The 15,301-nt window shown below is 45.1% G+C and overlaps 1 protein-coding gene across 1 annotated transcript in view; it reads left to right on the top strand.

The window, feature by feature from the left end:
• Nucleotides 1-15,301, top strand: part of LOC126485020 (odorant receptor Or2-like) — a 161,173-nt gene that overhangs the window by 118,544 nt on the left and 27,328 nt on the right. The window lies entirely within an intron of this gene.

Raw genomic sequence — 15,301 nt, 5'->3', positions numbered from 1 at the left:
ACTAGATCGGCCCAAGTGTGCCAACGACACGTGTGGTGACGGTAAGAGACGTAGTGTCGCTTTTCGTTTCCGTTGATTCTCAGGTGCCTCGCTGCCCACCTGTGGAAGAGCAGGTTGTATCCTCTGTACCTGATACCGAATTTCTGCAGCCCCCCCCCCCCTTCCTTCCGGCACGTTGCACCATACGGCAGTCGCCTTCCCGCGCAGCCGCAACAAACAGAGTTTCCAACCTCAGCACGCGGCATCGCGAAAAAAGAAGAAACAGAAAGAGGGTGAAGACAGAGATCCACCACTTTATATTCAGGTTCATCCATTGACTCTGCCATAGACTGTTAACGGTCAGTTGCAAGTAGTCAACTTCTTAATTTTGTTAATACATAAATGCAGCCCTGTTCCTTTCTTACCTTGGATGTGAACGGAATTAGTTCCGAGCTTCAACTTGCGTTGCTGCGACAGGTCTTTGCGGTTCAGGTGCAGATGTAAAGTTTTTGTAAGAAGTGTTATTTGAAAATCTTTCTATCCAGGCTTTTCTACTTCAATGTGGCTCTTGAACTATCTACTGGTACTGTGTCATTTTACAGGACGGGAATACTGCTATGGTGACGACGAACGAATCGTCACCAATGTGAATGACTGGTGGCCAATGCTAAATAGAAACATACAAATCTCTTGTTTGCATGTACAGTAGGTTTGACAGTGAAGTCGATAAGGAGCTGGCTGCATGGTCTGGGTCTACAACGACTAAAATAATTCGAAGTCGTTGGTAAAAAATAATATATTGTACTTAACTGGTGGTATAGTTGTCTTCATAGTCAGGAGGAATATGATTGAAAACATAGAGCTATAGATACATCACTTAGGCTATACTTGAACTAAGCACCTTGTTAGAGGTTCCATCGATTAGCTGAAGGCAATACTACTTTCCTACTTGACGTCCCGAGCAAGAGTGGCCGAGCGCGCGCTAGAGACTTGTTGCAAGCCGCGGAGCGGCGCTAGTCTTTACTCACCGGTCCGGCGATACTAGTACGGACCGCGGTCGATAACTGCAACCCCTAACAAGTGTGGTATCGAACTTTTATACCACAAATACCACTGACTCATTTAGAAGTTGTTGACAACGGCCGAAGAATGGGCTCCACTTCTTGTGCCCTTACTTTATTTCTTCTCTACGCACTTTCTGGATTTGGTCTTTCCATGGATCGTACGCCTTTTTGTAAAGAGGATATAGTTTATTTATTTCGTAAAACACCGCAGTACCTTCTGTTTAGTGGAGATTTTAATTATGTTTAGCGTTCTGTGGATCAGACCCCCAATTGTGATTTCAGTATGTAACTAGACGATTTGATGTGTTCTTTGAAAATACGAGATGCGTGGATTTACCAGTATCCGACTCTCGTCAAGTATATGCATTTTACAGCTACTTTCAGCAACCGATTCGATCGCTCTTATCTTTTAGACCTTTAGGCGGAAAGCCGTTGGCGATAGATGCGATACCCGCTTGTTTCACTGATCGCTGTGTCGCATCTGTAATTTTAAATCATGTGCCGCAACCAGTAAAACTGAATCGCCTCCCCTGGATGTTGGACACCTTCCTCTTAAAGGATCCTTCCCTCGAGATTATAGTTGGAGAGGTTTGGGTAACTTGCGTCCGTAGGACCCTTATCCTTCTCTCATGTTATGGTGGTCAGAGTGTGCCAAACCTTTGCTCAGGAAGGCGTTAGTGCGTTACGGTGCTGAGAGGGCGAGGGATCTCCGTTGGATACAGGAATTTTATTGTTCGTTCCTGCGTCTACTTTATGACAGTACCCGACAAGCCCCCTTTGTGGATTATGGATGTCTGCCATGTTAAGGCGAAGCTTCTTCAATTAACGAGCCAACAACTGGAAAGGCTCAGGGTGCGATTAAAATCCCACTCCTTCCCACAGGACGAAGTGACCTCATATCGTCTTACGCGGGACAACCGAGCACGTATCAAGGCCTTACTCACACCGCTGGTCACATACTGACATCCCAACGCGACATTTCCAGAGCGATATAAAATTTCTTTACTAACTTTTTGATGACCTTGCTAAGTCCCTGATAGCATTACTCCTCGAATGAGTCGTTACTCTCGCATTAAATAATGACTTCCTAACTGTTTTTACTTGCGAAGTTATATGTAGCCTTATTGCTGATTCACCACGGCAAAAATCGCTGGGAGTCGACGGTATTTCTAAGAAATTTTAGGTACATTTTTGACCTCTTATACGTGATTCCATTACCTCGCTGGTGAATGAGGTGATCCGGGTCTTTGACTCCTGACCTTTCAAGGTTGATCAATTAGAACGATTAGAACGATTTATGGTTCGAATTCCGAAGACAACCGGACGTCCAGACACAGATCAAGTCCGCCCGAACGCACTACTTAATTGCGATCACAAAATTGCCGCCCTGGCGATTAATAGTCGTTTGTCGATATTGCCAGAGAAAATTCTTGCTGCCCGCCATAGCTGCGTGCAGGGGCGAACGATTCTGCCTTCTGTAGTCGGATGACGCGACGTTGCCTCGGCCTTGATTTTTGTTGATTTTAATAAGGCATTTGACAGGATCAGTAACGGTTTCTTGATGCAGGTGCTCAAGGTAACCGGTCTCAGTCATATTGCGTGTGTCATACAATATTTTTTTGTGGTATTCACGCATCTGTCGTACTGAATAGCCAACTTACTACCCAGATCACTATCCGAAGGGACTTATCTCAGAGGAACCCCAGTTCATGTCGCTTTCTGTCTTGTGCTTGGAACCTCTGCGTCCCTGTATCACTGATCAATTATGTTGCTGGAAGATATTAGGAGAAACCTTCTCGCTACGAGCATACGCTGATGATGTTATAGTACTGCTATGTCACACCGATGTTACAGTGAAGCTCCAAAGTATCTGTTATATGCATGCGTATTCAAATAAAGAGACATGTACACATACAGAATACAGCGCTGCGGTCGGCGACGCCTATAAAAGCCAAAAAGTGTCTGGCGCAATTGTTAGATCGGTTACTTCTGTTACAACGGCAGGTTATCAAGATTTAAGTGTGTTTGAACGTTGTGTTATTGTCGGCCCACGAGCAATGGGACACGGCATCCCCTAGGTAGCGATGAAGTGGGGATTTTCCCGTACGACCATTTAACGAGTGTGCCGGGAATATCAGGAATCCGATAAAACATCAAATTTCTGACATCCAGGCGGCCGGAGAAAGATCTGTAACAATGGGGCCAACGACGAGTGAAGAGAATCGTTCGACACGACAGAAGCGCCACCGTTCTGAAAATTGCTGCAGATTTCAATACTGAACCATCAATAAGTGTCAGCGTGCGAATCATTCAACGAAACATTACCGCTATGAGCCTTCGGAGCCGAAGGCCTACTAGCATACCCTTCATGACTGCACGAAACAAAGCTTTACACCTCGCCTGGGCCCGTCAACACCGACATTGGACAGTTGACGACTGGAAACATGTTGCCTGGTCAAACGAGTCTCGTTTCAAATCCTATGGGGCGTATGGATGTGTACGGGTACGGAGACAACCTCATGAATCTATGGGGCCAGCATGTCAGCATGGGCTGTTCAAGCTGCTGGAGACTTTGTAATGGTGTGGGGAGTGTGATATTGGAGTGATATGGGACCCCTGATAAGTCTGGATACGACTCTGACAGGTGGCACGTACGTTAATATCCTGTCTGATCACCTTCATCTATTCATGTCTATTGGGCGTTCCGACAGACTTGGGCAATTCCAGCAGAACAATACGACACCCCACACGTCCAGAATTTCTACACAGTGGCTACAGGAACACTCTTCAGAGTGTAAACGCTTCCGCTGACCACCAAACTCCCCAGAAATGAATATTATTGAGCGTATCTGGGATGGCTTGCAACATCCTGTTCGGAAGAGATACACCCCTCCCCCTCTTACTGATTTATTGACAGCCCTGCAGGATTCAAGGTGTCAACTCCCTGCAGCACTACTTCAGACATTAGCCGAGTTCATGCCACGTCGTGTTGCGGCACTTCTGCGTGCTCCCAGAGGCCCTACATGATACTAGGCAGGTGTGCCAGTTTCTTTGGCTCTTCACTGTATATCCTTGCACAAGAACACATTGGAGTCCTATGGGTCACTCTCTAGTGCCCGCATTAATGAACGGGAATATACCATATTGCCACTGCAGGTTTTTCAAAACGATATCACTCCATGGGCAACGGTGATCGCTCGCTACAAATCGTTGCGAATTAGCATGGATCGCTTTCGGATGAAAATGGCTAGCACGATTGGCGGGAGGTGACCAGTCGAATTCAGGGGTCAATTCGTGAAAAAGTTTGGATCTTAGATTCCTACATTTTCCGCGGAGTGTTCTATGCTGCACAAATATTCCCGTTCACCGCCATGATGGCACGCAAATTGATCAGAATGTCCTGTCGTTCCTTTTGGAAAAGTCATATATTGCGGCTTCGGTATCTAGTGATTCAAAGGCCCCGTCCAATTGGTGGATTGTAACATCCCGATATCAAAGTGAAGGCTTCAGTATTGTTTGTACGGCGTACCGTTCTAACATGTACTCGAACAACTCATTCTATTACAACTCGCTTGTTTACGTGTCTTCGACCGACCAGTCTGACTCCACCGGCCCTTGGCAGGGTCAAATCTAAATTGAGGCAATTACATGAATTTTATATTTTATTATAATACGTTCTCTGGGAACTGGCATTTTATCAGTGACAAGCCTCACGACCAAATACTTGGTCTCTCGTTGGGTTGTACAATCATATCGGTCCACAGTTGAAATGGCCGCGCCTGGAAAATATTGTGGCTTCACGGTAGTCTTCCAATCCTCCCGGTGGAAGTCTCCTCATCGTCGTATAGGATCGTTCACAAATCGATCCCGACCAACTAACGCCTCCATCGCATTTGTCTTAGTCCCACTAGTCTTTTCCACACATGTCATCAACCTCATACAGTACCACACTGGTTTGTCTCTTTATGGACGAGAACACTGGCAGTGGACTTGTCGACAACAGGCTTTCCGTACACGATCAGCTGAACGTGCTTTCTCGGTAGAACTTCTTCTGTGCCCAGACTTTTCAGTTTTCCCTCGGACCAAGACTAATTCCATCGTATGGGTTCTCGGACACTACGAGCACTTTGCAGTCGGGTGAAACAACGAACCCGACCCCCTTGTGTTTCTCCAACGTATGGTGAATATTCATTGTAAGTGGAAGAGGCTTCAACTTTATCGTGATTTATTTCTTTACGTTGCACCTTGTATCTAACACTCAAGGAATTGTGTAGCCTTTTTGTCCTGTTTCTGGAATTTATCTCATTGTCTTCTTCCTAGAGAAAAAATTTGTTTCCTTTTGAGTCCTGGAAATGTGGTATTTATGTCTAACAAGTTTTCTGTACAAAAATTCAAAGATATAACAAAATAATTAGCATGAAGTTAAAAAAAAACACCCTAGTACCATATCCATGTGAGGGATCAGCACAGTGTCTGGCGGGGGCAGGCACCACGACCAGGCCTCGCGTTTCGACCCCTGTCCACCTTGTCTCCACTTTGCCTGAAGCTGATTGAATCCGTTTATGCCCGAAAAAAAAGGACAGCGTCTTTGGAAAAGTGGGGGTAGTGTCTTTCTTTAGTAATCAAAACGTCTTCGGTTTTGGATTCGAACAATGCCACAGCTTAAATTTTGAACGAAAATCATCAGCAGTTGCAGCCGAAGACTTCCAGCATGAGAACTCACGCTTCATCTAGCCAACAGCCTTGTCATGGCGATCTCTCCACTTGCTAAGGATTTCGGACTAGTCCACCATTCAGGTCTCCTGAAAGGTGCCGTCTGGTGGGAGGTAACAATGAGAAGAAGATTTAGTAATCATCGAAAGGATAACGTTTAGTTAAGATAGCTTTTGAAATAAACAACATAAGTGAAAAATATGCAACAGAAAGAGAGATTTTGAAGAGGAAAGTGTTAGAAATGGAAGGATTCAAGGCAATAGGGAGAAGATGACGGGGTCAAAATGGTCGACGGAGAGAAAAAAGAGACAGTGAATGGATGGAAGAATACTTGAGGTAAAATTAAGAACAAGAAAGAAGCATTCAAACTGGTACGCGCTCCTTACATGACCCAAACGAAGAAATAAAGAAGAAGAAGATGAACGTTTTAAGAGGCGGGACGTGAAATGGCAGACGTTTGAACGTAGGAGGAAGCAAGAAAAATCTGTAAAAGGAAATTCTAACGCTGTATCTAGATATAGTGAAATGGAAAGATGACAATTATTTCTAGTGAGATGGGTACAGGGTAATATCAATCATCATAAAAAACATCATCATCATCATCATTTAAGACTGATTATGCCTTTCAGCGTTCAGTCTGGAGCATATCCCCCTTATAAAATTCCTCCATGATCCCCTATTCAGTGCTAACAATGGTGCCTCTTCTGATGTTAAGCCTATTACTTCAAAATCATTCTTAACCGAATCCAGGTACTTTCTCCTTGGTCTACCCCGTCTCCTCCTACCCTCTACTGCTGAACCCATGAGTCTTTTGGGTAACCTTGCTTCTCCCATGCGTCTAACATGACCCCATCATCTAAGGCTGTTCGCCCTGCTTGCTACATCTGTAGAGTTCATTCCTAGTTTGTCTGTGATTTCCTCATTGTGGACACCCGCCTGCCATTGTTCCCATCTACTAGTACCTGCAATCATCATAGGTACTTTCATATCCGTAACCTCAACCTTATTGATAAGGTAACCTGAATCCACCCAGCTTTCGCTCCCATACAACAAAGTTGGTCGAAAGACTGAACGGTGCACAGATAACTTAGTCTTGGTACTGACTTCCTTCTTGCAGATGAGAGTAGCTCGTAGCTGAGCGCTCACTGCATTAGCTTTGCTACACCTCGCTTCGAGTTCTTCACTACGTTGCCGTCCTGTGAGAATATGCATCCTAAGTACTTGAAACCGTCCACCTGTTCTTTGTTCCTCATACTTGGCACTCAATCCGTTTATATCTCTTTCCCACTGACATTACTTTCGTTTTAGAGATGCTAATCTTCATACCATAGTCCTTACATCTCTGATCTAGCTCTGAAATATTACTTTGCAAACTTTCAATCGAATCTTCCATCACAACTAAGTCATCCGCATATGCGAGACTGCTTATTTTGCGTTCACATACCTTAATTTCATCCAGCCAGTCTATTGTTTTCAACATACGATCCATAAATAATATGAACAACAGTGGAGACAGGTTGCAGCCTTTTCTAACCCCTGAAACTACTCTGAACCATGAACTCAATTTACCGTCAACTCTAACTGCTGCCAGACTGTCTATGTAAAGACCTGTAATTGCTTGCAAAAGTTTGCCCCCTATTCCATAATCTCGTAGAACAGACAATAACTTCCTCCTAGGAACCCGGTCAAATGCCTTTTCTAGATCTATAAAGCATAGATACAATTCCCTGTTCCACTGGTACCACTTCTCCTTTATTTGCCGTAAGCTAAAGGTCTGGTCCTGACAACCTCTAAGAGGCCTAAATCCACTCTGATTCTCATCCAATTTGTCCTCAATCAATACTCGCACTTTCATTTCAACAATACTTGAGAAGATTTTACGCACAACGCTGATTAAAGAGATACCTCTGTCGTTGTTACAATCTTTTCTGCTTCCATGTTTAAAGATTGATGTGATTACTGCTTTCGTCCAGTCTGATGGAATCTGTCCCGGCCCCCACGCCGTTTCAGTTATTCTGTGTAGCCATTTAAGACCTGACATTCCACTGTATTTGATGAGTTCCGACTTAATTTCATCTACCCCGCCCGCTTTATTGAAATGCAATCTATTGACCATTTTCTCCACTTTCTCAAATGTGATCCCATTTCCATCATCATTCCTATCCCATTATACATCTAAATCTGAATATATATCAATAGAAGGAGAAAATGGTATAACGGAAGTAGGATTCGTTATGAATAGGAAGGTAGGGCAGAGACTGTGAACAGATCATTAGTGGAGTTATTCTCATCAGAATCGACAGTAAACCAACACCGACTGCTTTTATTCAGGGATTCATGCCAACGTCGCAAACTGAAGATGAAGAGATTGAGAAAGTACTTGAGATATTGAACTGGTGAGTCAATACGTAAAAGGAGATGAAAATCTCCTAGTCATGGGGGACTGGAATGCGGTTGTAGTGGAATGAGCAGGAGAAAGAGTTATAGGAGAACATGCGCTTGCTGCTAGGAATGATAGACGAGAAATCCTAACTGAGTTCTGCACTAAATTTCACCTAGTAAAAGCGACTTGTCTCTTCAAATATCACAACTGGGAGAAGTATACTTGGAAAAGGCCAGGAGGAACTGGAAGATATCAGATTATATCAAGGTGTGACAGCGACACCGAAATCAGATACAACATTGTATGGCATATTTAGGAGCAGAAATAGGCTTAGTTCACAATTTAGCGCTGATGAAGGGTAGCTTGATTTGTAAGAGACTGTTTAGGAAGAGTCAAGGGGCATAGAGGTGGGATACAGAAGTTCTAAGGATTGAAGAGGTACGCTTTAAGTTCTCGGAGGCTGTAGATACTCCGATAAGTAATAGCTTAGTAGGTAGTTCAGCTGAACACGAATGGACATATCTGAAAAGGAAAATTACAGAATTAGGAAAGAGAACTCAGTCTCAATATAGAGAGCTGTCCAGCAACCCTGGCTCGGTTACGTAGATTAAGTGCAGAAAACGCCACTCCGGTGGCAGACATTAGGCGGGGTCCGACGGTATGGGGTAGGTCGCTAATAGATGCTCTGCACAACCCAGTGGAAATGGCGTCCACAACTGACGATTACACCCCGATGTCCCAGAGTCATAAACTGGCGGCCGTAGACAAAATAATCTCTAATTTAGGAGCAGAACTTTGTCGACGAGTAAACTCACGACTTTAAGACATAAACGTTCCCGCTTGCTTTCCAGCTGACAACAGCTGAAGCAAAGGTTGAATCACAACAGGAGAAGAAAAGTCGACTTTGGCCTGACCACCAAAAACCATCAGACCTTGAAAACGAGATGTAAATAGAATATCTGAAAGAACAATTAGGAATATTAGAGATTGAAAATAATTCACTGAGCACACGCAATAAGGAGTTGCAACAACAAATTACGGAACTCACCACAAAGGTGACTGAGCAAGCACACAATCAACCTGACACTTTGGTGTACAGCAGCCCAAAAGAAAATGAGGCAAAGCGTATCGAAGTGGCTAAAGCTAAATAAACCACTACATTGTTCATCAAATCAACAGGCAATCAAGACGCAAAATCAGTCAGGCAAACACTGACGCAAAACATAAATCCCAGAAAAAAGAACATGCATGTCAAATCAGTTGGAACAACCCAAAGTTGCTACGGAAGATAACTACAGAAACGTTATGGAAAAAACGAAGCGACTGGGCAGCATCGTATGCGAAGGTCCCAGAACGCAAAAGCCTCTAATTATAGTCCACAGGGTCCCTGAGACAACCACTGACAACGAATTTCTCGAGACTCTCCATGAGCAGAACCTAAACAACGGAAGGTCGAGAAAAGAATTCGAGCAAGATGTGAAAATTCACTTCAAAACAGGTCCCAAATGGCGTGGCTACAACCATCATGTTCTTGTGGGAACACCAAAACTTTATTGGTACCTCACCAAAAGCAATAGGTCCACATTGACTTCGAGTCAATTAGTGTCAAAGACGTCACCGTTGTGAGTCAATGTTACAAGTGCTGCGACTATAATCACTCGACAAAAACATGTACAAACAAAGAGGCTATATGAGCCAAACGTGGCCAAGCCGGCCATAAAACGTCCGAATGCAGTGTCAGGGAAACCGTAGCATGGATCCTACGTAGAAACACGAGAAGACGATGTAATAAGCGAAAAGGAGGGGACTGCCAGACATGCAGACAGTTATTAGACATTCTCATGAGCAATACTGATTACGGTAACTAATGAATACACAGCGAACAATAATAATATACACGACACTGCCACAAGAAAAGACAAATCTGCCTCTACCAGAAGCAGAAATTTCCGGCGTGCCGTCTCATGGCGCCGACAGCTGGACCTACTACCGCATAGCGCCAGGAATTAGTCATATACTCGCTCTATTAGATACAACAACACTAGCGGAGAGTTACACTAATACGTGGCCTTAAACGGATCGAACATAACGAGGTAGGAAATCTAATAAAGAAACAGACGTTCTACTTCATTAACTTTCAAACCTCGTAAATCCAAAGAACAGAGGAATTAGAGGACACGTTAAAAAATTATCGAGAACACTCAGATACTGGCGAAAACTACACAGCCTTGAGAATAGACACTCCAAACACTAGAACCAACGTAAGGGAATATACAAAACGCACAACTATCGAAAACCTAACAAAACCAGGAACATCAATAAGAAGGGAAGTAAATACGATACAACCAACTGTCAGCACTAATTAGAGCCTGTGGCTTTCGTATCAGATAGACAACTGAATCCGGGCACAATACCACCAAGTACTGTGACGAAACCACATATTATAGAATGCGACAACAACGAAAGTTTCAACAACGAATGTTTCGTTGAATGATTCGCACACTGACACTTATTAACGGTTCAGTATTGAAATCTGCAGCAATTTCCAGAAAGGTGGCGCTTCTGTCATGTCGAACGATTCTCTTCACTCGTCGTTGGCCCCATGGTTAGAGGATCTTTATCCGGCCGCCTCGATGTCAGAAATTTGATGTTTTAACTGATTCTTAATATTTACGGTACGCTCGTGAAATGGTCGTGCGTACAAAGGTAGTGACGATGACAACGAATATGATGACAACAACGAAAGTGGCGAGAAAGAGACAGAGAAGAAGGAGACATAGACATAGAAACATCCACGCATGGTACACTACTGACTCCAAAATCACAACCAGAGACTACGAGTACACAAAATATAATCCACAATTAAAACAAAGGTAGTGACGATGACAACGAATATGATGATGAATACAGGTGATGAGTGTAACACACATAATCAAATCACAGCAACAGATGGAACCACCACAACAGCAACCGATACTACGCCGGTATGACAATCAGCCACTGCACAATCCAACAGTGCCACCAAATAGCGAAGCAATAAACCTCCACAAACAATCAATTCTCGTTCTTGCAACAACAAACCGAATCAGAAGAAGCCGCCTACTTTCAGTGTAACAGATGGTATCGTAACGCTAGTAACACCTATAAAAAGTCTTCTACAGACGCACGAAGTATTCTTAGAACTTTGCGTGTGTTAAAAGAGGAGATTAACGCGTGTTACGTTGTGTAGGTAGTGTGACAGCAAGATACGCAGCACACGCCACAAAACGCCGACCTCAGCACACCTCCTGACGCCACACCTACGTCCCAGGACGCCGTCACGAGGTCCAACGCACTGACTACCAACGGCGCCGTGCAAAATAACCACCTCTGTTCCAAAGATACTCTCACCCGGAATCAGCCCGATGGCGTTCAGTACCACAAAAGCAGCGTCCATGGCAGCCAATAATACACTCCTGGAAATTGAAATAAGAACACCGTGAATTCATTGTCTCAGGAAGGGGAAACTTTATTGGCACATTCCTGGGGTCAGATACATCACATGATCACACTGACAGAACCACAGGCACATAGACACAGGCAACAGAGCATGCACAATGTCGGCACTAGTACAGTGTATATCCACCTTTCGCAGCAATGCAGGCTGCTATTCTCCCATGGAGACGATCGTAGAGATGCTGGATGTAGTCCTGTGGAACGGCGTGCCATGCCATTTCCACCTGGCACCTCAGTTGGACCAGCGTTCGTGCTGGACGTGCAGACCGCGTGAGACGACGCTTCATCCAGTCCCAAACATGCTCAATGGGGGACAGATCCGGAGATCTTGCTGGCCAGGGTAGTTGACTTACACCTTCTAGAGCACGTTGGGTGGCACAGGATACATGCGGACGTGCATTGTCCTGTTGGAACAGCAAGTTCCCTTGCCGGTCTAGGAATGGTAGAACGATGGGTTCGATGACGGTTTGGATGTACCGTGCACTATTCAGTGTCCCCTCGACGATCACCAGTGGTGTACGGCCAGTGTAGGAGATCGCTCCCCACACCATGATGCTGGGTGTTGGCCCTGTGTGCCTCGGTCGTATGCAGTCCTGATTGTGGCGCTCACCTGCACGGCGCCAAACACGCATACGACCATCATTGGCACCAAGGCAGAAGCGACTCTCATCGCTGAAGACGACAAGTCTCCATTCGTCCCTCCATTCATGCCTGTCGCGACACCACTGGAGGCGGGCTGCACGATGTTGGGGCGTGAGCGAAAGACGGCCTAACGGTGTGCGGGACCGTAGCCCAGCTTCATGGAGACGGTTGCGAATGGTCCTCGCCGATACCCCAGGAGCAACAGTGTCCCTAATTTGCTGGGAAGTGGCGGTGCGGTCCCCTACGGCACTGCGTAGGATCCTACGGTCTTGGCGTGCATCCGTGCGTCGCTGCGGTCCGGTCCCAGGTCGACGGGCACGTGCACCTTCCGCCGACCACTGGCGACAACATCGATGTACTGTGGAGACCTCACGCCCCACGTGTTGAGCAATTCGGCGGTACGTCCACCCGGCCTCCCGCATGCCCACTATACGCCCTCGCTCAAAGTCCGTCAACTGCACATACGGTTCACGTCCACGCTATCGCGGCGTGCTACCAGTGTTAAAGACTGCGATGGAGCTCCGTATGCCACGGCAAACTGGCTGACACTGACGGCGGCGGTGCACAAATGCTGCGCAGCTAGCGCCATTCGACGGCCAACACCGCGGTTCCTGGTGTGTCCGCTGTGCCGTGCGTGTGATCATTGCTTGTACAGCCCTCTCGCAGCGTCCGGATCAAGTATGGTGGGTCTGACACACCGGTGTCAATGTGTTCTTTTTTCCATTTCCAGGAGTGTATCTTTAATCGTAGTGAATGAACTTAACATTAAGCTAAGGAGGTTAGAAAGAAAGGAAATTTTACAGACAGCTAAAAGAATGCTACTTAGGCATCTGCAACCATGGGGTGAATCTGTCTGTTCCCCAATACGCAGTAAACAGAATCACCCTTAAGATGGATGGCATATCAACTGACCCCGACCAGTTGTTAGACATAATGATACAAGTATGTATACGAAGAGAAGAACATGGATAAGAGTTATGCCGACCATGTCAACGCTCACAGACAGACGTACTTCGACTGTGCTCAGACTGGTAGCAAATGCTACGTACACGTTAAACACCACAGCATCACCAATGCCCATTCTTCAGCTGAATTCAATGAGGAGCAAGTCAGTTACTGTTGAACTCCCCAAAATAGTTAAAGACCTAAACATAGACACACTCTGTCTACAAGAGCCATACACCAACCAAGGCCACTTGACAGGGTTCCCGACAAATGTGGTAACCGTAACCGGTAGTCAGGACAGCAAGGCAGCAGTTTCCATATTAGATAAATATATAAATGCTGTCAAAACAATCGAATTATGTGATGAGCAATTTAAAACAATTGAACTTTCGTGCCAAGGAGATATATGGACAATTGCTTCACTATATGGGCAAAGCAATCACTCCATAGCGCCCAATGCAAATTACATAAAACTAATAGCTGAAAACGCACAAGATAAGAAGCTGCTCATATCCTCGGAGATAGACACTAGGTCACTCTGTGGAATTCCAGCACAGCAGACGACATATAATAAACAACATTGTACAGGAAACGCGACTACACGCAGTTAATGTAGAAGGGAATATACCGACACACAGTGGTCATGAGGGATCGGAAAGTAATTAGACAACACACTCTTAAATAACGCTGCCAGAGAACGCATAACGGACTGAAAACGACCACATTACTGTCACTTTCAGACTTACAGTAGAGAACAACACAACCAACACAGTGCACACCCGATACTTACTATTCCATAAAGCTGACCGGGGGAGAATAAGAGGAATCGTACAAGGCGGAGACCTAGAAACCATCGACAGAAGGATTGACTTCAAGGCGCACATGCTTACGATCTCATCATAAAGGCACAAACTAGATCAGTACCAAAAACACAGAACACAAAACGCACACAAATACCATGGATAAATAAACGGACTAGACTAAAACAAGAAATCTGAAAGCGAGGCGACTATACCAGCGGTCAATAGTAGACATAGATAAAGAAGCATACAGTCTCGTAGGAGACTAGTCCAAAGACGATTTCTTGATTTCTTCAAAACACGTCAACAACACTCGTACAGACACGTGGCACCGCAAATACAGACAAATATGCGATGGGAACCATACAAAATAACTACTGAAATAATAAATAGCACACTAGTTCTGGGAACGCTAAGACAAGATGACGGTGTGGATGACAAAGGGATGGAGACGAACAGCACATTTCCTGCTGCACAAGGTCGTCGTAAACACTGGCACACACCAACAAGGAACCCTGCGAGAATAACTGGACGCAACATGCAACACTGCCATAATCACGTGTCCTTTTGCAATAATGATCTCAGAGTTCAAAACCAAGAAAGCACGTGGACCAGACAGAATTCATTCAGAAGTATTAAAATAGATGATACCATAGATCACCCCATTCCTTACAACTGTGCTAAATGACGCTCTACGGCTGGATCGTGTGCCTACAGTTTGGAAGGCCTCCAAGGCACTCGTAATAAAGAAGACAGCTGGTAGGGATCCATCAGACCCCACGTCATGTAGGCCTATGTGACTTAGAAATGCACTTGCCAAGGTCCGGGAAATGTTACTTTCTATGCGTTTTAACGTACACGTAGCTGTCCATGGCCTAAGCGAAAACCAATTCTTTTTCAGAGAGGGAAAGTCGATGGATGATATCATCAAACAACCATTAAAATTTGCCATTAAGACGAGGACTAAGCATACAATTGCAATTATGAGTGACATTGTGGGGGCCTTTGATAACCTCTGGTGGCTCGCTATGTTCAAGAGACTCAGACAGCTGGAGGTACCCGAAACACTATACAACAGTCTGCAACACTACTGTAAGAGCAGAGTGGGCGAACGGCAGTTGGACGGTGGAAAAGTAATAAAACGAATTACAAAAGGCTGCTCCCAGGGGATGATCTGTGGCCCCATCGTCTGGCATATCACTATTGAACCCGTCCTGCTACTACTGGAGGGAACAATAACGACATATGGAGTTGTCGCATTAGCGGACGATCTTTCGGTC

The sequence above is a fragment of the Schistocerca serialis genome, chromosome 6 (assembly GCF_023864345.2).
Source record: "Schistocerca serialis cubense isolate TAMUIC-IGC-003099 chromosome 6, iqSchSeri2.2, whole genome shotgun sequence".
Taxonomy (NCBI): Eukaryota; Metazoa; Arthropoda; class Insecta; order Orthoptera; family Acrididae; genus Schistocerca; species Schistocerca serialis.
The sequence above is the reverse complement of the archived record's forward strand: the minus strand, read 5'-3'. Positions and strand labels throughout refer to the sequence as shown.